Source organism: Pseudorca crassidens, chromosome 2, assembly GCF_039906515.1.
Source record: "Pseudorca crassidens isolate mPseCra1 chromosome 2, mPseCra1.hap1, whole genome shotgun sequence".
Lineage (NCBI taxonomy): Eukaryota > Metazoa > Chordata > Mammalia > Artiodactyla > Delphinidae > Pseudorca > Pseudorca crassidens.
The window spans coordinates 59,354,743-59,378,131 of record NC_090297.1 but is presented as its reverse complement, the minus strand read 5'-3'; positions in this window follow the sequence as shown (position 1 = coordinate 59,378,131).

The following is a 23,389-nucleotide window of genomic DNA, read 5'->3' as shown; positions in this document are numbered from 1 at the left end:
CTTGTCTCCATATTATTTCTTCTCTTCTCTATTTATGTAGTTCAATCTTCCCCTACTTCACCATCTCTATGTTTTGTATACTACCTGTTCTGTTGTGAACAAACTGGCATTAATTTTTTAATTAATTTTTTCCAGATCATGAAAGAAATACATGTTCAATATAAGACATTTATAAAATTTTAAAAGTATATATTAAAAAGAACAGTTGTATTGCCCCAAAAGCACAACCCAGATATAACATTTTTGGTATTCTGTGTTTGCCTACAATCTTTTTCCCCACATGTGTATCCTTACTAGTTAAATGATTTTTCGGAATTGTTGATATTTTCTAAATTGTGGAGGAAGCCAATTAGGGGATCATTCTGCTCCTTTGTTTCTCTATACACTGGTTCTCACTATTCTCCAAGTGGAAAAATCAGAGTGGAGGGTTTAGAAGTGGAAACTGGCACATGAGTTGTCCAGCCCCTTCCTCTTTTCCTTCTCTTGGGACCTAGTCACTTATAAAGGAGCACACTTTTTGTTCTGCTCCTCCATGTGGTAAGTCTTAGTGAGGTGGGTACCTGGTGGGAGGCCTATCCCAGCCCAACTCTGCTGAAGACCGAATGGGAAGCTCTGTCTAATTTTGGAGTGTTACAAAGACCACATGCCACTTTCTTCAACTGCAGCTTTTTTTGTAATAAAGGTGATATTTTAGCCTTCATTCTGAGGAGCTTTTAATCTTATTTTTCAAGTTGTTCAGAACTTGGACAGGAAAGAAGGATGTTGCTTTATTCTTCACACAGCGACAAAACACATGTGCTCTGTGGTGGATGCTGTGATGTGCCATCTAGGTGGCCCTTTCATAAAAGCTTGTTTTCCCAGCTTCTGGAATTAGCATCAGCACAGGGCTGTCAGCCCCTTCAGGGACCACCTCAGGTGTGAAGAGCATCCCCATCCAAGGTCATGACTTTTCTTTGAAAGCCTACATCCAATAGCTGATTGATGCATGGGTATAAAGTCCTGGTCCATCTTTTGGGACATTCAATTGTCATTTTAGCTCCAGAGCTCCCTAAGCATCAAAAAAAGATTATCATTGAGTATAAGTCATAGGTTGGTTTCTTCTTTTGCTCACAACTGCTTCCTTTTTCTCTGTTCTACAGATGTTGTTCCCAAGGCCCCTCCTTAAGAAATATCCAACATACCAAATTCCATCTCTGAGACTGCTGAGTCTGCTTCCTGAGAAACTTAACCCCTCACATTTACATATACAAATACACACACATCACTTTATCAAAGGTATATGTTGTAATAACCACATATTATTAATAATACAGGAATCTAATAATAGAGGAATAATATTGTATTCAATGGTGATTCCATAATTATTCTATCTAACTCCTGTTCTTGGACATTTTTTGTATTCCTAATCCTTGCTGTTTTAAATATCACATCACAAAAAAACCTTTGTTTACAAATATTTTTGCACATATCTAAATCTAATTAATTGTGAAGGATAAATACATTTGTGAGTGTGAAATTACTGCATAAAATAAGATGCATATTTTTAAAACGTTTTGATGTTACTGTCAATTTGCCCTCTGAAAAATCTCACACCAATACACACTCCCACCAGCAGGAAAGGTGAAAATCTATTTCAAAGCACATTTACTAACATTGATGTTTTAAATAATATATTATCTAGTTATTTAATTATGTTTTTATTTTCCTTATTAATGAGTTAGAAAATTCATTTACATATTTATTAGCCAATAAATATTATCTCTTTCTTTGTGAATTATATGTCCACATACTTTGTTTATTCTTCTTGGTTGTTATTTTCCTTAAAAATATTTTATAAAACTTTTCAAAACCAAAGAGTAATGACATTTGTATAGTACTGAGCTTAACATGAAAGAAATCGATCATTCTCTCCATTTGAGTGTTCTTTCATGATATAGTCTATACCAATGATTCTCAACTGCCAGCAGTTTTGCTTCCCAGGGCATCTAGCAATGTCTGGAGACAATTTTGATTGTCATGACTTTGCAGGGAGGGTAGGGAAAGGAGGTGCTACTGGAATCTAGTTAAAATCTAGTGAATAAAGGCTAAGGATGCTGCTAAACATCTTACAAGAGGGAAGACCACTAAAACAAATAATTATCCAGTCCAAAATATCAATCATGCCAAGACCGAGAAACCCTCATCTGTACAGAGAGTACTGCAAAGTTCTTGGTTGAGTTTATTCATAGGGGTGTGTGTGTGTGTGTGTGTGTGTGCACGTGTGCAAGTGCAGGCATATAAAAATTCTTCAATTACATTTTCTGACTTAATGTTGGTTGAAATGAATTACTTTTTATGTGTGTATTTTGAAACTCTAAATCTTTTTTTTGGTATTTATATATTTGATTTCTTACTCTCCTGGGTTTTCTATTTAATGATATTGTTCCTGATAATAATACAGGTGTTATAATTTTGAAATTATTTTGTGTATAATGTAGGTAAGAAAAATTAGTAAGTGTACTGACGTTTTTGGAAATCAGGGTTTTCAGTTCCTCCAGGACCCTACATGCTATAAAGCACAACTATTACTTAATTATAGTATAGGGCTGTTATTTTCTAATATAATAGTATCACTAGTAACAGCTACTATATACTGAGTCTCTCTGCTGTCTGTCTGGTGTGTGTCACTCTACTCACTGATACACACACAATACTCCGTTTGTTCCTCATAATAATTCTATGAAGTGGTTATTATTTCCCCTGAACTTCACAAATGAAGTTCAGAGATTTTAAAAATATGTCAAATGCCATCCAACTAAAATATGGCAAAGATTCAAACTTTTGCGTGCTCAACTCCAAAGCTATCCTCCTTCTATTTAAAATACTAAAAATGAGGCTAAAATACCTTAGTGAATTCAGATCTTTAGCCTATAGCTGATACTATTTTTTCTTGCAGATGAAATCTGAGGATCCTTTTACCAGGTACTATCTACCTCTGAGACTGTGATTGGAATTGGACGCATAAGTATATGTAAGTTATTTTTAATTATCCACTAATCTAAACAATAAATATTTCCAGTCAGGGCAGTAATAAGAGGCACCGATATTTATCTTTCAACATTTTCATGTTGAAGTGACAACAACTGCTATTGATTGTCAGTGTGAATATTACTTCAATGTCACAAATTTCTCAATAGCTTTTTTGGTTTTATTGGCATGAATTGTTTGTTTATATATATCATTCTTTCACAAGATGTGAATTCCTAGCATATTTATTTTTTCTTAATCCTCCTCAACATACATAAAATGTCAGTCTGGAATAATTACAGGTAGAGCAAATAACAAGTCATTCTATGTGACAGGCACCTAATGGCTTCTGGGACCTGGTCATGTCATAAGCCTTCTTTGCTGAAGTGCTTTTCTGCTCCGAGGAAACCTTCTTTGAGGCTGAAGCTGTTCTCCCCTCCCAGACTGAGAGTCAGTAATGAGAGGGTTAACTAGCCCAATTATTTGCAAGTGTAATTGTCCATAATTTGAAGACGGCAAATATCCTGCTTTCTGGAGCTTATAGGAAAGAGAGGAAAGATTGACATTAACTAGGAGAGGTGAGCTTCCTTTGTCATATCTCTTTCAAGGAAGCTTCAAACACTTTGCACTGAGGGAAAACAAAGGTGCTAGACTGTTAGAAAAATAATTGCAGCATTGAAGCTAGGAACTGCTGTGAATAGCGGCAAGTGGAGAGAATTGTTAGAGCTCAGGAAGTTCAGCAATGGACTCTTGTCTTGACCAGTTTATAACAGGAGCCATATTACAACCTAAGTAACTCTGGAGGTCCACTGGACTGCATGCTCTCAGTTTCTGGGAAATAGCCCTAGAATCTCATAAATTCTCTTGTTTCGCTTCAGCTAGTTCAAATGGGTTTATTTCATTGAAATTAATGAGTTCTAACGAGTAAAAGACTACAGTAACCAATTCAGATACTGAATCCTCTGGGGAAAGGTATATTCCCTTTTTTGAGCATTAAGCCTTCAGCTCTGGGAGACAGGCAAAATGCACACTGTCCCTCAGATGAAAAGTTCAGTTTCTCTGGGAAATCTATTCGATTAGCTGTAGAGCTACTTTGCTAACCAGTATGCTGAAGAGCTAGAATCTCCAGTATTCTAGAGCTAGAATCTAAGCTAGAATCACCCTTTTCGTGGTGCAGGTTGCATTTTCATAACAGGTCAATTAGACAATGAAAAATCACTTCTCGAAATTAATTCAACACACTCCACTGCCTTTATGTTGGTTTCAGCAAAATGTCTAAGATATATATTCATATGCCTTGAACAAAATGGTTCAGTAATTTGTCTTCAGCTGCTAGTCACTATTCATTCAGTTCAATTCATTTTAAGTGTGATTGTGTCCAGACTGTTGTGTGATCTGATTAAGGAACCACAAAAAAGACATGTAACTTCCCTTGGGAAATTTGTATTTTGGGGGTTTACATTTCTAGTCTGAAATAACTCAGTGGCTACTTGGTTACTTCACTACTTTATTTTCATTGAATAAATCATATTTTGGAGTCACAGCCTTTAAATTCTAGGTGATGCTGCCCAGGCAAGTAAAAGCCATGTGGCTGGTTCAGCGATCCATGGAAAACCAATTTCCCTTCCAAACTGAGAGATCTCAAGAGAAAAGAAGACAAAACAAAACAAAAAATACATGATTCTAAATGAACCAGACTCTTGAAGTTGTGTTCATCTCTAACAGCTATGATTCAATGATCCCAAAAGATAAATGTATGAAAACAAGAAAGAAAGACTTCACCTGAATGTAGAAGAAAACCATCCACTGAAGATGAATGATTCATGAAATATTTTTCCTATTTTTTAAAAACTCGTTTGCAGTAAAAATCTTTTTGAATGAGAAATTACATTTGGGAGATTTTCTCTATGTACACTAATGTCTTTTTCTTTTCTTTTTCTATTTTGGTTCTTTGCAAATGGGTCTAATCCAAGTAAAAAAATAACTGGAAAATTAAGCTTTCTTATCTGTAGAATGGGATTAATAGTACTTATATTTTAGGGCTTCTATGAGAACTAAAGGAAATAATTCATGTAAAAATGTTTGAAATTCTAACCATTTTTATTAATGTAAGTTCATTTATTCATTCAGCAAGTGTTTGCTGAGTGAGCCCTATGTGTCAGACACTGTTCTAGTTTTTGGAGATGTAGCAGTGAGGAAGACAAGCTCCATTCCTTCAGAGACCTTACTTACTAGTGAGAGAGAAAAACATTAACAATAAATGATAGTATTTAATTAGTGTTCATTTACTTTGATGTGATAACGGTTATTGGGATTGTGTAGGAAATTTCCTTATTCCTAGGATAAGGTGAAGAATTTAGGGGTGATATATTGCAATGTTTGCAACTTTAAAATATTTGGCAAAAAAGTCTTATGTGTATGTGTATATGTATACATATATGTTTGTATATTTGTATGTAAATGTGTGTATACACACACATACATGAGAGAGAGAAAGTAAATGTGGCAAAATGTTAAAAACAAAAAAAAATTAAAAAAATAAATATATGCTATAATATTTAGAAATGATCTTTCCTATGAAGAAAAATATTCATGTTAGTATAGCTATTAAACAAAAAGCCATGACATATCAATAGGATTTCCGGACAAGAGGGATTACCAGATTTAGATGACAGAATAGAATGATCCTAATAGTATCATTCATGATCTTGTCCCACTAACCAACCAGACATAGTGCAAAGAAACTTGAAGAGGATAGTAGAAGTCAAACTACTAGGGGTTACATATATTGTGAGTTTTGAAATCTTTATCAAAGTAAACAAACTGAACAATAGGTAAATTGTATCTTTTTTTGCGTTACGGGGGCCTCTTACTGTTGTGCCCTTTCTTGCTGCGGAGCACAGACTCCGGACGCACAGGCCCAGCGGCCACGGCTTACGGGCCCAGCCGCTCCGCGGCATGTGGGATCTTCCCGGACCGGGGAACGAACCCGTGTTCCCTGCATCGGCAGGCGGACTCTCAACCACTGCACCACGAGAGAAGCCCCAAATCTTGGGCTTTTAATAGACAGTGATAACTTGATTTGCTCGCAACTCAGTAGTTTTCAGTATAATTGATGCCAAGAAAACAAATGTTGCAGGGCAGGTACAATTGTTTTACAACTGAGAGAGATCATTTGGGTCCATTGCACTGCAAACACATTGAAATTAGTGAAGATATATAGAGCATGTGAACTCTTTAAAAGTAGATGAGAAGACAGAGATGCCTTATGAAGAATGAGAGTCAACAACTATAATAATAAGAGCTAAGGTTTATAAAATGCCTACTATGAAAGAGTCAGTACTGCACTATTATAATCTGCATTATCACACTCAGCCTTAATAAGAACTCTTTATTTTCTCATGCATTCAATAAATACATGGTGACCATCTGTTCTTTAGTAGACCTTGTGCTAGTTGGTGGCAATATAGTGAGGAACAAAAGTCATCATGGCCCCTGTCCTTATAGGGCTTATATTCTAAACAAATAATCACAAAAATAATTATACCATTGCAACTGTGTCAACTGCTGTATAGATGAATTTAATCAGTAATTAAACCTGACTGAAGAAGTCAAAGAATGCTTCTCTGAGGAAATAATTTGAGTTGAGATCTGAAGGACAAAGATGACTTAATTAAACGGGAGAAGAGCATTTGGTCAGAGGGAAGAGCACATATGTGCAAAGATGAGGCAGGGAACAGAGGTGCTCTACCCTCTGGAATGCAGAGTGAAGAAAAGCAGAGAAGGATGAGGCTGGAGAAGAGATGGGGGCCAGACCATGCAAAATGTGGTCGATAGAGATGTTTTGTCTTTATTCTAAGTACAACAGGAAGCCATTGAAGGGAGCCATAGGAAGAAGACCCAGCACAAGTGACATTATCAGATTTTCAAACTGTCTAGCTACTAGATGGAGATAGGTTTGGATAGAAGAAGGCGGGCAGGGTGAATGCAAATGGACTACTTCAATAACTATTTCAATTATCTAAGAAATGATTACAGCTTAGACTATTTTGATGGCAGTGGAGATAATGAGAAATACTGTCTTTGAAAAAAGTTTAACGTCTCTGAAATCAGGATACTTCTTATAGTCTCTGTGCTATATTAATTATCCAATTGCCATGGCCTGTGTAAGTGCATGGAAATTTTCAAAATCCAAAAGATAACAGAGCAATTCTCTTAGAAATGGTATATAGCCAAATTTCATGATGACAATACTGTGTGAAAAAACCTCTAGAACTCTTAAGTCAAGCAATATGTCAATGCATGCATTGGCAGCATTTTTTCCGTTATGGGTACTTAAAGTAATGGTGTATGTTACAGTTGATGGGATTTTAGATTCACTGAAATATGACAAAAGGATATTAGAGGTTAAACCAACAAAGGCTAGTTAAGTATTGATTATGGAAAATAAGGGAAACAGATGACTCAAGTGCCTGTTTTGGTTAAAAATATATGTAACTTTATGAATCAAGAGGTAAATAATACCATACCAATATTATTCCCATTTAACTGGCCAACTAATTGAAATAAGAGGAATTAAGAAAACTGTCAAAGGCCATACAATTTACAGGTGGCAGGGACTGGATAGGTCTGATTGCAGTGCCTTATATGCTAAGACATATACAAAATAAAACCTGGACCAACAAATATCAGAGAGTAAGTAACTGATTCACTAATGTATGGAAGTATATTAAACATTACTTGATCTCACAAGTAATTAAAAAAATATAAACTAAAATAATAATGGAATATTATGTCTGTCACATTATTAAAAACAATAAATTAAATGATGAATAAAATAAATGATCAGATATTGGCAATATTGAGTATAAATTCCTTTTCATAATGTAAAACTAACATTTAAGAACAATAAAAATAAAATAAGTGTGACAGAAAAGAACACGTGGGTCAAATATATGCAAATAATTATTAATTACACAAAAGAAACTGCTATTTTGACATTTTCTAGACTTGGGTAGCATTCTACATTTTCTTCTTATTGTTTTTCTTTTTCTTCTTTTCTTTTTGAGAGGGAGCGGACAGGGGGAAGAGGACACCAGCTTTCTTTTACTACAGTGTTTTCATGAACACTGCTCTTGGCTCACGTTCAGGATCCTGGGATCAATTTCTAATTCAGACATCCTCAACTATCTCTCATGTCAAGAGCCAATTGAGATGACATCTATCAATGCCCAGCATAAACACTGTCATCTCAGTGAGCTTCAGCCTGTCTGAACAGATGGGGCTTAAATCTCTGGACTCATTATTTACCTTCCAAGCCCTTCCTCTCCTCTGGCAAAGCACTTGGACACAGTTACACATAAAGCTAAATGGCCTGCATTTTTGTTCATAGATTGTACCTTGTCCTTTTCTTCCTTTCGGCACCATGGTTTTAGCCATTTATCGTCTTTACGGAACTGATTCAAGAAGATTTGTGTGACTAATCCACATCCCTAAATAATCTGCTATGGTGTAATCCTTGGCAATTCTGAATTTCACTTGGAATTCATGAGAAAGATAAGTGTCATTGGCTTGAAAGCCATGTGAAGTAAACCCTAACTCCATCCTACCTGGCTGAAATAAACCAGAATATTGATTTCTGGGTTTCTGTAATAACTGTTGGTTAAAGAGGGAAAGAATAGTTCAATCAAACTATTGAACATCTCATGACATGTACATGTACATTTGCAAGACCATGACTTGCAAATTCCACAAAGTGGTTGAAAAGTATAATTTGGGGGTTTAGAACTGACAATCACTAAGTAAACTTTTCCTTGTTTATCCCTTTCATCTTTATGAAACTATCATCTTTTTTAAGAAGAAATTTTATTTTATTTCATTTCTCTCACTCTTGAAGTCAATGCAATGCCACTCTCCTTGAAATTAAAAATGGAATACTGAGCTCCGAGTAATATTAACAGAAGTATACTGAAATAAAAATGTTAGGCTCAAAGAGAGGTTGATTATTTTTATATGACAATGTTGTGATATTTTACCTAACATACTTGATATATATGCTAAAAGTTGGGACTGCAACCTTAAGGAATCTTATACACAACAAGTTGCAAACTGGTGACATACAGTTTGAATTCAGCTTTCAGATGGTTTTTGCCTATTGTTAATTTTTTAAAAATTAGTTACCACAGTGAAAACCTGGAGAAATTTAAATAGAATTGAAAGCATTCTGCCATGGAAACAATCAACCACGTTTGATCCGTGTTAATATAGGATTTCTTCTAAGTTTCCAAGCTCATAGTATATTTATAAGTTAATCAAAGTAATTATTTTTCTCACAGTACCAGTTTTTAGTTTTTTGAAAAATCCTTTTCTCTATCTTTTTCATTATATTAATGTGAAAATTTTGCCTCTTAGTTTCATCTCCTTATTTTTGTTTGCTTTGCATGTCTAATTCCCTAGGATGTACCAAGTTCCTTTATTTTTCATCATTTCTTGAAAATGTAGTCACTCAAGGCTATACATTTTTCCATGTGAATTGCTCTTTCTGTATCCTATGTTTCGACATAAGATGTTCTCCTGTTCCTTTTTATAGATAATTTTAATTTCACTTCTGATTTTTTCCTTGTTAATCTGAGTTATTTAATAGTGACTTTCAAGTTGCTAAGATTTTTAGTTCTAATTTGATTGGCTCATAATCAGAAAATCCACCCTTAAAAAATCCTGACTTTTAAAAAATCTTAGGACATTTTTATGCAGACCCATACTAAATAAAATTCTAGATATTATTTATTAAATGATTATAATATTTTATGTTTATTAAATCAAGCTTATTGATCACATCATTAAAGTCTTCATAGTCTTTATTTTTAAAGATTTTGTCTACTGAATCATTTTAATTTTGGAGAGGTATTTTGAAGTCTGTTATAAATTCACAATTCTATCTTTTTTTCACTTTATTCTTATGTTTTTTAACAGTTATGCCTATGTAATTAGGTGCTGTATTGTTTGGAGTATACACATTTATGACTATTATGTCATCATATTGGGTCTCATTACACAATGACTTATTTTAGCCATTTTTGTGCTTTTAATATTAAATGCCATCTTATCTGATATTATTATTGCCATTATGGTTATCTACTTATAGCAATTCCTTAGTATCCCTTTTCCAAGCTGTACTAGATAGGATATGGGTAATCTATAATACACACAATATATATTCCCATCTCACAAATATCAAGATAGGTGATCCACAGTTGAATTTGTGGCTAAATGCTATTAAGTCCAGGGCTTCTATCTTCTCAATTCACAGATTCCATGTTGTATTCTAAAATAGCTCTCTATCTTCTATCACATCCACATTCCAGCTAATTGGATGGAAAAAGGAACAAATGAGCGGACAGGACCTTCCCTTTCAAGGGAATTATTTGCGAGTTGTAAACATCACTTCCATTTTTATCCATTCACCAATAGTTCATCTTTTAAATTTATTTTTGGTGCGTTAGCTCAGCAATTTCATACATATTTTCTCCCTGTACAATTTATAAGTTGTGCTATATATTTCCATTTCTTTTTTAGGTACATACCTCTATAATATAAACTGAAAATGTTACCAAATAATTCCTCCACAAAAACGATTCTATATAATAAAAACTTTGGTGTCAGCCCAAAGAGAGGTGTGGCCCTTGTCCCCGGTTCCTTTAGGGTAACATTTAGACCCTGATGATTTCTCAAGTAATAGAAGTTACTTTGTTATTCATGGTTGGCCCCTCTGATAACACTTGATCATTTATGCTAATGAGATGATTCATGGTGGGCCACTAGATAATTTATACTAACAAGGATAGGGGCTGGCCATGTCAGAAGACCAAACATGTGATTGATTAGAGACTTGGGACTTTGAGTAACATGCGATCAGCCTGACCTCCAGGGAACAGTAGTGGTAATGGAGGTTGAATTCAACTAAGTGGGCAATAATGCAATCAATCATGCCAACATGATGAAGCCTCAGTAAAAACTCTAGATGCCAAACTCAGATGAGCTTCATGGGATGCATATACTGTTACACATCAATGCTAGGAGGGTAACACATCCCTGAGGACGTGGAATCTTCACGTTTGGAATCCTCTCAGCCCCCCATTCTGCCCTATATATCTCTTCCTTTGGTTGGTTCTGATTTGTACACTTTTGCTACAATAAAACTGCAGTTATAAGGATAATGCTTTCCTCAATTCTGTGAGTTTTGGCAAATTACTGATTCTGAGGAATTCTGTGGAGACCCCCAAATTTGTATCAAGCTGGTCTGAAGAGAGCATGGCCCTTGAGAACCCTAAACTTGTGACTTGGCTGGTGTCAGAAACCAGACAGACTTGGAAGTTTTGACTTAAGGACTGTGCCCTTAACCCCAAATTTGGTTAATTCTGGGCACTCGACTGCACTACTTCTCCTCTACTCACTTAAAACTATACTCTTATACTCTCTCCCCCTACAGATAAGTGATAAAAATACTTTACTTCCCCTCTTTTTCCTATTCTTACTCCAACTCTTTTTGACATATTATTACTCTTATTTCTGTACTATTATTAGAATTTATCTTGAATATGCTTCCTATATTTCAGGAACTTCATTTAACATTGCATTCTTGAAATGTTAAACATAACATTCATTCTCAAAGGATCTGTCACTATTTATTTAAATTTAACTGTTAGTTTTATTGCTCACCACTTGTTTCCTCCTGATTCATTTTTCCGATCCTGAGTTCTCAGCTTTATCTCCTGATTCTTCTTTTTTATTTTTAAATGGATCAAGTTCTTCAGAATGTTTCTCAAATGTGGTATATGGGTAGTGACAATTCATCCCTATTTTCCTAGGAAGTCCTACTTGTTTTGGTGGAAGTATTGATAATGCCATTTTTCACTTTCCTTTAGGATGATAAATTATATCCCCCTCCAGCTTTCCTAGCAAGTCCTAGTTTATGCCTGTTATTGTAGAATAATTATTAATAGTGGCACTTTTCACCCTCAATTGGAATGATAAATTATATATTACCCTATGTAAGGGAACACATATTCTGAATTCTTGAGTATCTGTATCTATCTATCTATCTATCTATTTTGGTCTTATGTATTAATACCTTGGTCAGATATAGGTTTCTAATGTTTTAATTTTTATTTCTGACTCATTTATTATTTATTTATGTATTATTTATTTATTTATGTATTATTCCACCATCTTCTAGCTTATTTTACTTTTGCAGTCAGTTTGCTCTTTCTGTTTCAAATGTTAAGAGATTTTTTTTTCTTTATCTTTAAATTTAGAAATTTTAATGCCTAGGTACATGTCCTTTTTTTTTATCACTCATACCAGCAACTCAGTGCATCTTTTAAAATGATAAAATCTGGTCTTTCTTTAGTCCAGGGATATTTGTGTTAAATGGTTGTTAAATTAGTGTAACCCCTACATGTGTTCCTTTCACTTTTTCTGGAAGTTCTATTATTGGCATGTTATATCCTGGATCTATCCTCAGAGCCTCTTTTCCATCCATATCTGCACTTTAAAATATTTGCTCTGAACTTTTCTTTCCTTCTTCTATTTGATCTTTTGGATACTAATTCAGGTCTCAACAATGGTCACAATTTCTTCACTTTACTTATCAAATTGTTTAGTTGGAAATCATGTTTTAATGGTGAAATTTTTATTTCCAAAAAGTAATTTCTGTATTTAATCTGAATAGTCTTGTGTTTGTATTACTTTTCTATTCAAGTTGATGTTTTTCTCCTCCAGCAGCTATATTTTGTCAGTCATCTGATCTTTTGGTTGTCCTTTCTCTGCAGGTGTGGGACCCCCTTTAATATGTTATGATTTTTTTTTTTTTTTTGGTCAGCTTACTAGAGACAAGTTCTGAAATTCCCTAACTAGCAATCGGCTCACAAATTATGGGATGAAAAACATTTTCTAACCTTGTGAGCTGGCAGTGTTCAGAAGAGAGCCTGAGCTGGTGGTGCTCTGAACGGTCAACACAAAGAACTCTTTCAAATCCTCCTAAACTCTAAGCTTAATAAGTCTTTTATCTCTAACCTGAAAGCCAAACCTCACTGTTCTACAGATTACTGACACTGTGGGAAGGATGACCAGAAAGAGAGAGAAGTAAACAGGGAGAGAGAAGTTGTGAAGTTGTATAAAAAATTTTTAATTTGATTGGTGCTGCAAAATTGAGTATTTCTGCCATCAACAAAGATTCACCATCACAATAATAGTACCAGTTTGGAAAGCATAACAAGAAAGACAAAAATTGGTGGTAATCAGAGCATCAAAGCATCTAAGGTGGAAAACCAAAGGAAAATTACATTTTATGCCTGATTTCAATAACAATGCAGCTTAATTTTTTATTCAAAATTGTATCTTACTATAACAGTTAAAGAAGTCTTTTCCCTTGAAATGACGGTTATGATAATTGAAGGCAATATCTAAGGCATACTAAAAATGTGAAATTCAGAATAAATTTATCCAACTTTCATGAATTAATAAAATAAATATTGAAGATGGTGGGAGTACGTACCCTATAAGGAGAAAAAGTAATTTCAATCAATTAGCATTTGATTTGGGTGTAATTTTCTATGACTATGCTCTGTTTTTCTTATTTCCACCATATGTTTATTATCTTATAAATAAATTATGTTTAGTAAAATTTAATTAGCTGATATTTGTAAAGCTGTCTAAAGATGGGCTTTGTATAATTGCTAAGAGGTTTTTTTTTTATTACTAAGTATCAATATTTTGTCTGTGCGCTTGCTGCAGATAAAGAACATTAATTTTTAAAATAGCAGTAGAATCTCTCATTCTACATAGCCTTATAGAAAGAATCAGGGGACTCTAAAGCATCTGAAGAAACATTCTCAAGGAGTTAATTTCTAGCTTATACAACTATTTACAGAGCTCAGATATATGTTCAAAGCATTTCAAGGCCTTGAAAAAAATCATGCTCTAGTCACAATGTCACTGTCCTCAATATTAACACACGGGTAATCTCGGGTTACAAAGACCAGCATTCAAGAAAGGCTGCTGCATGGTGTTCATGAGAAGATATGTAGTGTGATTGAGAACTGACCTATACCAATTTGGTCACAGATAAAAGGAGCTGCCAGTAAAGTCAGAGCTAGCTGGTATTTCTTACTCCCCATAATATAGCTGCCGGGTTATAAAGAAAGCAAGTCATGAATTAGTCCTCAGTTCTGTCCCCTACATGGACATTTATTAGATTACTATTTATTAGGAAAGCTGATACAGAAGGGGTTCATACAATCTGTTTTCTACACTTTAAGAATCCCCAGTTCCGGGCTTCCCTGGTGATGCAGTGGTTGAGAGTCCTCCTGCCGATGCAGGGGACACGGGTTCGTGCACCGGTCCGGGAAGATCCCACATGCCGCGGAGCGGCTGGGCCCGTGAGCCATGGCCGCTGAGCCTGAGCATCCGGAGCCTGTGCTCCGCAACGGGAGAGGCCACAACAGTGAGAGGCCCGCGTACCACCAAAAAAAACAGAATCCCCAGTTCTATGTCCTCTAGGTGAGTCCGTCACTAAGTGGTTTTGATAAGGACACGGCAAAATTCCTGAGACAAGGAATCCATCTAATTGGCATCATGCAATCCAGACATTCTTCCAAAACCAATAACTGGACACATGACCAATTAGGGGATCAAAAGCATGGATATTGTCTCTGAGAGGAGCAAGTAACAAGCAAAGATGGTTTAGCTAAGCCACATATCTTGAATGTTTTCAATTTTTCAAACAAGTCTCCTTTTAAAAATAAATGATGAATACAATGGAATATTACTCAGCCATAAGAAGAGACGAAATTGAGTTATTTTTAGTGAGGTGGATGGACCTAGGGTCTGTCATACAGAGTGAAGTAAGTCAGAAAGAGAAAAACAAATACCATATGCTAACACATATATATGGAATCTAAAAAAAAAAAAAAAGGTTCTGAAGAACCTAGGAGCAGGACCGGAATAAAGATGCAGTTGTAGAGAATGGACTTGAAGACACGGGGAGGGGGAAGGGTAAGCTGGGACAAAGTGAGAGAGTGGCATGGACATATATACACTACCAAATGTAAAATAGATAGCTAGTGGGAAGCAGCCACATAGCACAGGGAGATCAGCTCGGTGCTTTGTGACCACCTAGAGGGGTGGGGTAGGGAGGGTGGGAGGGAGATGCAAGAGGGAGGAGACATGGGGATATATGTGTATGTATAGCTGATTTACTTTGTTATAAAGCAAAAACTAACACACCGTTGTAAAGCAATTATACTTCAGTAAAGATGTTAATAAAATTTTAAAAAAATGATGATAATAACAACATTAATTTCATCAGTAAAAACCCATTTTTATATCTACTGCCCACTTAGTAAAGTATCAGTTGTGGATTAGGTGTTGATAGCAGAGGATGTGTTTCTCTGCTATCTCTGGAATGTGACCCTTTATCATACTGCTAGTTGAAGACCTCTGGACTCTAAAGTCCTGATAGCATGGTACTGTCTAATCGCCCCTAGAGCTAAAAATAACTGGCACACGTTAACTATGTTGAAGTGTTTTAAAGCAAATTATAGGCATTATAAAAAAACGTGCTGGAAGAAGTATGGGATTTTGAACAAAGGTCTCTTTAGCAAATACTTGCTGAGGTATGTGATGTTTCAAAAATTACTTAACTTCCTGTAGTCCCAATATATTCATCTATAAAGAAGGGAATGTGGTAATACATATTTCATAGGATTGCGATGAGAATTAATTGAATTTTCAAAAAGTGCTTTATAAATGGTAAACATTACTTTTAGGTTTAATAAAGGTTAAATGATCCTTAAGGGTAGGTGGAAGTATGTTTTTGTAGACAGAGAAGGAGGGTTTTCTTAGTCCTACTTTATGCCAGGGATTTTGCTACTTGCTTTATTGAGAAGATAGAAAAATATAAGCTCTATAATCTTTAATGTCATAGTAGAAAACCTATAAGCTCCATACTGTTTGATTCAGTCATATCTAATAAAAATCATGCTGATACCAGAGGCTATAAGGGATCTTAGCAAATGTTAATGAAAATTGGGGGAGGATAAAAGATTGTGGACTCAGGTACATTGCAGGAAGCAAACTTCTGAACTCTAAAGTCGTTTACTGCTCATTGATAAAGATAAAATTTTGGAATGTTTGCAAGGCATTTGACTTAGTGTTATCACAAATACACACTTTATTTCTTGCTAGAGTAAGATCTGTGTCAGATTTATACCTGTTCTCTATCTCCTCGTCATAAAACTCCTTGCCTATTTTTGAAGAATTTCCTTTAAAATTAGGGACTTCAAAAGTTTAAAGGCCTCTCTTATGAAATGTAACCAATAATTATGAAGCTATATATTCTAGTTGCTTGCAACAAGTATATTATGATTCATAATTGTTTGCTGCCCCTCCCTGGAGGACAATTATAATTTCATGGCCAGCTGATGACAGAATCAGCCAGTAAGTGAGAATAGAAATGAGTGAATTCCATTTCAAGCAGAAATTTTAAGCACCAGCTCACACTTTCTCTTTGTTATGAGTCAACAATGTTTTATACATTGGATATTGCAGAGGGCCCAGAGGGAATACACCATGAAGAAGAGCCATACACCACTCCATGATGGACACATAGCATTAGTGATAAATGAATCTTTGCTGTTGCAGAACACTGAGATTTTACAGTCATTTGTCACTGCAGTCTATCCTGCAGTGTTCCACTCACAATCTGTAACTTCATTTGTATATAAGACATTTAAAATCCATTGTTACTTTGTTAATCAGAGAACATTATATTTTGTGTCTGACTTTTTTCCTTCAAGACACAGGGTGACTGACACTGATTATTTTGAAAAATAATGTGAAGGGATTTTTTTTTTTCTTCAACAGCAGCTCTACCTGGATCTAAATTAAATAGGAAGCCAGCAAGGCAGGTTTCTTGTGTCTTATATAAGAAAAGCAAAGAAATATCACTGGCAGTAGAAAAGTACTAATACTGCCCAGAGTGATCCCAGGCATGTAGTAGTTGCTCAATCAATATTTGTGGGATGACTGGATAAAATATAATACCAGTTAATTCAAGTAACAGTGACATGTAAATTGGTCTTTATTTTCCTACAGTATTAGTCCGCTCCTGCTGTAAAATAATTGTATAAGAGACAAACCCAGGATTTCAGTGGCTTAGGAAATTAGTGTTTCCTTATTCATAGGTCTGTGGGACACTTGCTATGGCTCTATTTCAGTCCAGTCTAGTTTATGACTGTTCCACATGTTTCTCATTCTAAAACTGGTTATTCAGTGAATTCTGTCCTCATGTGGAAACATAGAAGCTCAACAGAATAAGTCAAACCATGCAAGTATACTTTCTGCTTGCATACCTGTGCACATTTAATTACTCAAAAAAAGGCACAGAGCCAAGCTGAATATCAACAAAGAGGAGATACAGTCTCTATCTACTCTCCTGGAAGGTCCATAGCAAAATTTACTGACACAAAGTTGTAAGATAAGGAGGGCGTAAAGGGTGGGAACAAAAATACTAACTCATCCACCAAAGATGACTTGTTTTTGAATAAAAATTTAAAAGCAACATCAATAAACAGCAGTAACCTCCTCTAAAGTACTAATTATCTCTGCTGAGAATTTTGCAGCAATCTTTGGTCCACTGAGGACTGCTTAAACTCAATCGTTATAAACAGTTGAAATTCTGAAATTGAGTAATGCATGACATGGGAATCTCTGCTAGGAATAAATGATCTTTTTAAAAAATCTAATTTTAAATTCAAGAAGTATTTGTGAACCTTTGAAATGTATTTTGAGTAAGGCTTTGTAATGAAACACATGTAACTATAATTCATATGTTAATGAACATGTATGATGGTGATGGTTAATTATATGTGCAAACTTAGCTGGACCACAGTACTCAGAAATTTGGTCAAACACCAGTCTGGAGGTTTCTGTGCAGGTATTTTTTAGATGAGATTGATGTTTAAATTAGCAGACTTTGAGTAGAACAGATTATTCTCCAGAATGTGGGTGGGCCTCATCAAATTAGCTAAAGGCCATGAAAGAAAAAGACTGAAGCTCCCCCCAGGAAGACCGAATACTACCTCCAGACTACGTTTAGGCTCAAGCTGAAACATTAACTCTTTTCTGGGTCTCCAGCCTGCTGGCCTGCCCTGCAGATTTTGGGCTTGCCAGACACTGCAATTGTGTGAGCTAATTCTTTAAAATAAATCTATCTCTCTATATACACATATCTTATTGGCTCTGTTTCTCTGAAGAACCCAGACTAATGCAATGACTAACATTACCTATGAATGGCAGAAAAGGTATGAATTGGGAGATAATTATTAATTTTACAGTTATGAATGATTAACGCATATAAAACACCTCTCATTTTCAACATGAAGTAAAAGTATCCACTCTTTATTAATTGATAATAATAGAGACAAGGTGAGGAATGCAGATACAGCATCATCATCAAATCTACCTTCCGCACCAAATCCTTTAAAAATTACAGAAAAATATGTTTTAAATATAATAAGTACAGAATATAATGGAAAATAAGATAGAGTGACCAGCAGAACAGAAATTTTGAGAACCACCTGAAAGGTGAATTGCAGACATAACTGATTGGCCAGAGACAAAATTAAGAAAACCACAGCCTCCAAAATATGAAGAAAAGCTGGAATGTAAATTCCAGCAATTTTAATGATTCTTGAAACTCAGAGTCAGATTGTACAAAGAGTCAGAGAGGACCCTGGAGAGTTTACCTAAGCAGGACTATACTTTTGGAATGCTGAGTTCTTTTTCTTCCCTTGCTCTAACTGAACAAGGAGCAGCAGGGACATTTCTGAGGCTCCTAGTGTGGGCCTGGGGGTTTGAGAGAAAAGCAGAGCAAAGCTTGAGCTAATGCCAATTTGCAACCTAAGTTGAAGTTGGGGTAAAGGGATGGGGGAAGAGTGGAGAGCAAAGAAAGGTCATTCCTGACAGAAAGGAAATGATTTACAGTGCTTCCAAGCCAAGTCAAACAGTTTTATTCTGGTAATTGGTGGAAGCCTGGGGCAAGAGGACTAGTTCTTCTGTCTGTATTCTCCCCAGCACATCCTGAAGTAAAGCTCATTTGTTGCGTCCTCCACAAAGATACAAACCTCACAGTCACCTCAGCCAGTCAGAGAGAGGGCTATTGGTGACAAAGACTGGCATACGTGCAAAAGAACTGTTTCTCAGTACCCTGACTAATCTGCTAGTCCTTCGCTCCTAACAGATTGGCAAACTATGGATCACCAGACTCCTGGAGAAAGGCAGTGAACTGAAAGAGAATGAAAAGATAAACAAGATATTCTGTATTTAATATATTTTAAACATATTTTTCTGTAACTGTTAGCAGATTTGATGCAGAACGTAGAATTGATGATGATGCTGTATCTGCATTCTTCATCTAGTCTTTATGATTGTCAATTAATAAAGAGTGGAGGGGCTTCCCTGGTGGCGCAGTGGTTGAGAGTCCACCTGCCGATGCAGGGAACACGGGTTCGTGCCCCAGTCTGGGAGGATCCCGCATGCTGCGGAGCGGTTGGGCCTGTGGGCTGTGGCCACTGAACCTGTGCGTCCGGAGCCTGTGCTCCACAATGGGAGAGGCCACAACAGTGAGAGGCCCACATACCACAAAAAATAAAGAAATAAATAAGAGTGGATACTTTTACTTCATGTTTAAAAAGAGAGATTTTTTATATACATTAATCATTCCATAACATTGTAAGCAAAGAACAGTTAACTTTGGTAAAAGATCAGAAATTCCAAAAATAAAGGGGGATTTAAAAAAATTATTTAATTAACATTCTCCAAAAAACAGAGTAGCTCTTGCAATAACAAATATTAAGAATCTGCACTATGAAAATTACTAAAATGAAAAGAGTAGCTGAAATTAGAGAAAAATCAGAATGGTGAAGTAGAGAAGAGAAATGGCTAAAGAACAATTTAATGACGTGTAAAATTAAGTCAAAGAGATTTTTAAAAAAGTAAAAAGACAAAGAAATTAAAAGTGCAAACAAATTAAGACTCATAGAGATCAATGCAGGATATCTAATATCTGTCTAAAAGGATTTCCAAATCAAACAATAGAGATAATTGATGAAAAGAAATAATAGAAGACCTACCTTCCCACTGAGATAAAGACATATGGTCTTAGATGAAATTGTCCACTGAGTGACAAACAGCATAAATTTAAAAAGAAAAGAACATACACATATCCTGATTTACCTAAGAACTTCAAGAATAAAGAAAAACTGCTAAAATTTTCAAAATCACTAAGTTACTCACAAAAGAAAAAGATTTCCATTAGGGATCTGGGTGGTGCCTATATTGTAGAATGGATCTTACGTTTTCTACAGAAAAAAAAATTGGAAAATACCTTTGAAACTATAATTTTACACTTAGCCAATATGTTCGTCAAGAAGAGCAAGTTATGACATGTGAAGACAATTAAAGGACATTCTGCAGGAAAGTGAAATGTGAAATCAAGAAAAACACTGAAATTTAAGAAAGAATGCTGAGTGAAGAAATGTAAAAATAGTAAAGTTTCTATAAATGTTGATATGCAATATCAAAAATAATATGTGGATCAAAAATCCAATACAATCATTACATGAAAAATTGGGGAGGGGCAGATGGAAGAGGAACTTGGTGATAAGTGAAACTGCAAAGGTCTTCAGATTGGATTTTTTTTTTTAATAGTGTTTATTTTTACTTGTTAACAGTTTTGCTTTATTTATTTATGGCTGTGTTGGGTCTTCGTTTCTGTGCCAGGGCTTTCTCTAGTTGTGGCAAGTGGGGGCCACTCTTCATCGTGGTGCGCGGGCCTCTCACTGTCGCGGCCTCTCTTGTTGTGGAGCACAGGCTCCAGACGCGCAGGCTCAGTAATTGTGGCTCACAGGCCTAGTTGCTCTGAGGCATGTGGGCTCTTCCCAGACCAGGGCTCGAACCCGTGTCCCCTGCATTGGCAGGCAGATTCTCAACCACTGCGCCACCAGGGAAGCCCTCGGATTGGATTTTGATCAAAGAGAGAGTGTAAGTATTAACTTTAGACTTCATTATTCTTAGAAAAAATAGTCAAAATATCAGCTTCAAAATCAAAGGTAATCATTGGAAGCCTAGAAATATAATGTATAATTTTTAAAACAACTCAAGAACACTTCAAAAAACTGAAATGAATGATAACTATAGAAAAAGGAGAAAAGATAGTCAAATTTCTGCCTATAAAATGATTGGAATCACAAAATTTTATAGGCAATTCCTAGCAAATTTTAGGACCCAATTGTTTCTGTGTTATAATTTTTAACTCTATCCCTGACTTATATCTGTTCTCTTAATTAACAACCTCTGTGACAGTAAGAAATGAAATGATGAAGATCTAAACGAAGGATGACTATAGGATTAACACAGAGTAAAGGGATTTCCATGAGATTAAAGAGATAGAATTGCAAAAACTGGATCAGTGCAATGTGGGGATGAAGGAAAGGTAGTAGTTAAGGATGATTCCCAGTTCGGGCGATAACTTCTTAAATGTCATATACTTAGGAAGCACCATGTATTGTGGGGAGAGAGGAGATGTTAAAATATAGGTACAGTATGGCATAGGACCTGGGGTCAAGGAGTATGACATTTGAAGGCTCCAAATCATTAACACCAAACCTCATTCTACCTGGGCAATTTCTTAGCCACTCCAATTGTAATGCTCAACCTTCTTGAGTAAGGAGTCAGAGTTAGTGTAGCAGCAATGGTTTTCACTTTTATTCCCAAACCTGTGCCCTGGTTTCTGGAGATAACATCTCAGGAGCTACAGTTCAACAGAGACACTCTGACGTCATGTTGACTAACCTTAGGTTTCAGCTAACCTTAGATTTTGTAAATCACCATCAGTCATTTATTACTTGAATATTTTGTACTCATGCAGGGGCTAGTCAGTCATTTCTGTTCTTAGAAAATTACTTGCTCTTCCCAGAACCATGCAGGTTAGTCTTAACTGTCTTTATCCACCTCTCTCAATGTACACATAGAGAGAGGGAGCAACATATATACATATATATATATATATATATATATATATATATATATATTCTGTAGGCAGATATATGTGATCAAAAAATACATATTTCAATATTCCATAGCTATTCATAGCTATTATATTCAAAAGAGAAGCAGAGTACCAATATGTGCCAACATTATTAAGTTTTCAGAATATGTAAAATGATAAAAAGATTCTAAGATAATTCCACAAAGTAAGCATAAGTCCTAACAACAAAACTGGAGAAGGAATAAATTTATTCTAATCAAAAAGGATTTCTTTCTAAGAAATACAAGGAGGGTTTAGCATTAGGAAAATCATATTATAATTCACTACATTAGTAGATTAAGAAAAAACAATTTTGATCATCCTGATAGATGTAGAAAGCATTTGATATGATTTTTGTTTAAAAACATCTTAGCAAGTTAGAAATAGAAGGAAACTTATTTGACAACATGTGTATACCAGAACTTCCCAGCAAAACTTATACTTAAGGGTAAGTAGTTTTAAAAGTTACACTGAACTCAGGAACAAATTGTAGATACCAACTACTACTGTCATTAGCCAATATCTTACTGGAGATTCTAGGCAAAGCAGTAGATTTAGAAAAATAAATTAAAACTTTACATATTTAAAAAAGACAAACTGTCAGAATTTACAAATGATATAATTCTCTACCAAGGAAATCCAGGAGAAATTATTTGAAATGTTCAAAAAATTCATAATTGGCTTTAGTAATATTACTGGATAAAAAGAGCTACATACAAAAATATCACTACTTTATACAATAGAAATAAATAATGAAAAAAGGAGAAAATATTACTTGAATTAGTACCAAAACTATAAAACGTTAGGAATATAACCACTACCTATTCAAACAAAGAGGTAAACTTTTACTAATAAACATAAAAGAAGACTTAAGTAGATATATAAAATTCACAAATGGAAAAACTAAATATTATAAATATATAAAATTCTCATGTTAATCTGTAAATTCAAAGCTATCTCAAGCCTATATTCTCAGATGATTCTGACAAGTTAATTCTTCACTTCAAAATGAAAAGGAAAATACATAGGTAGTAAAGAAATTTTTGGAAAAGAAAATAAAACCTTTTATATATCTAAAAGGTTTAACCTTTTAGGTATCAAGCAGACCCATATTTACATGTACCCAGAGTTATCTAAACTGTGAGGTTTGAGGGCACAGGTCCCTACAAACCATCCTCATTTCTGACACCAGTTGCAAGTTCATGGGGTTCCCCATACCACGCTTAGGTGTAATAA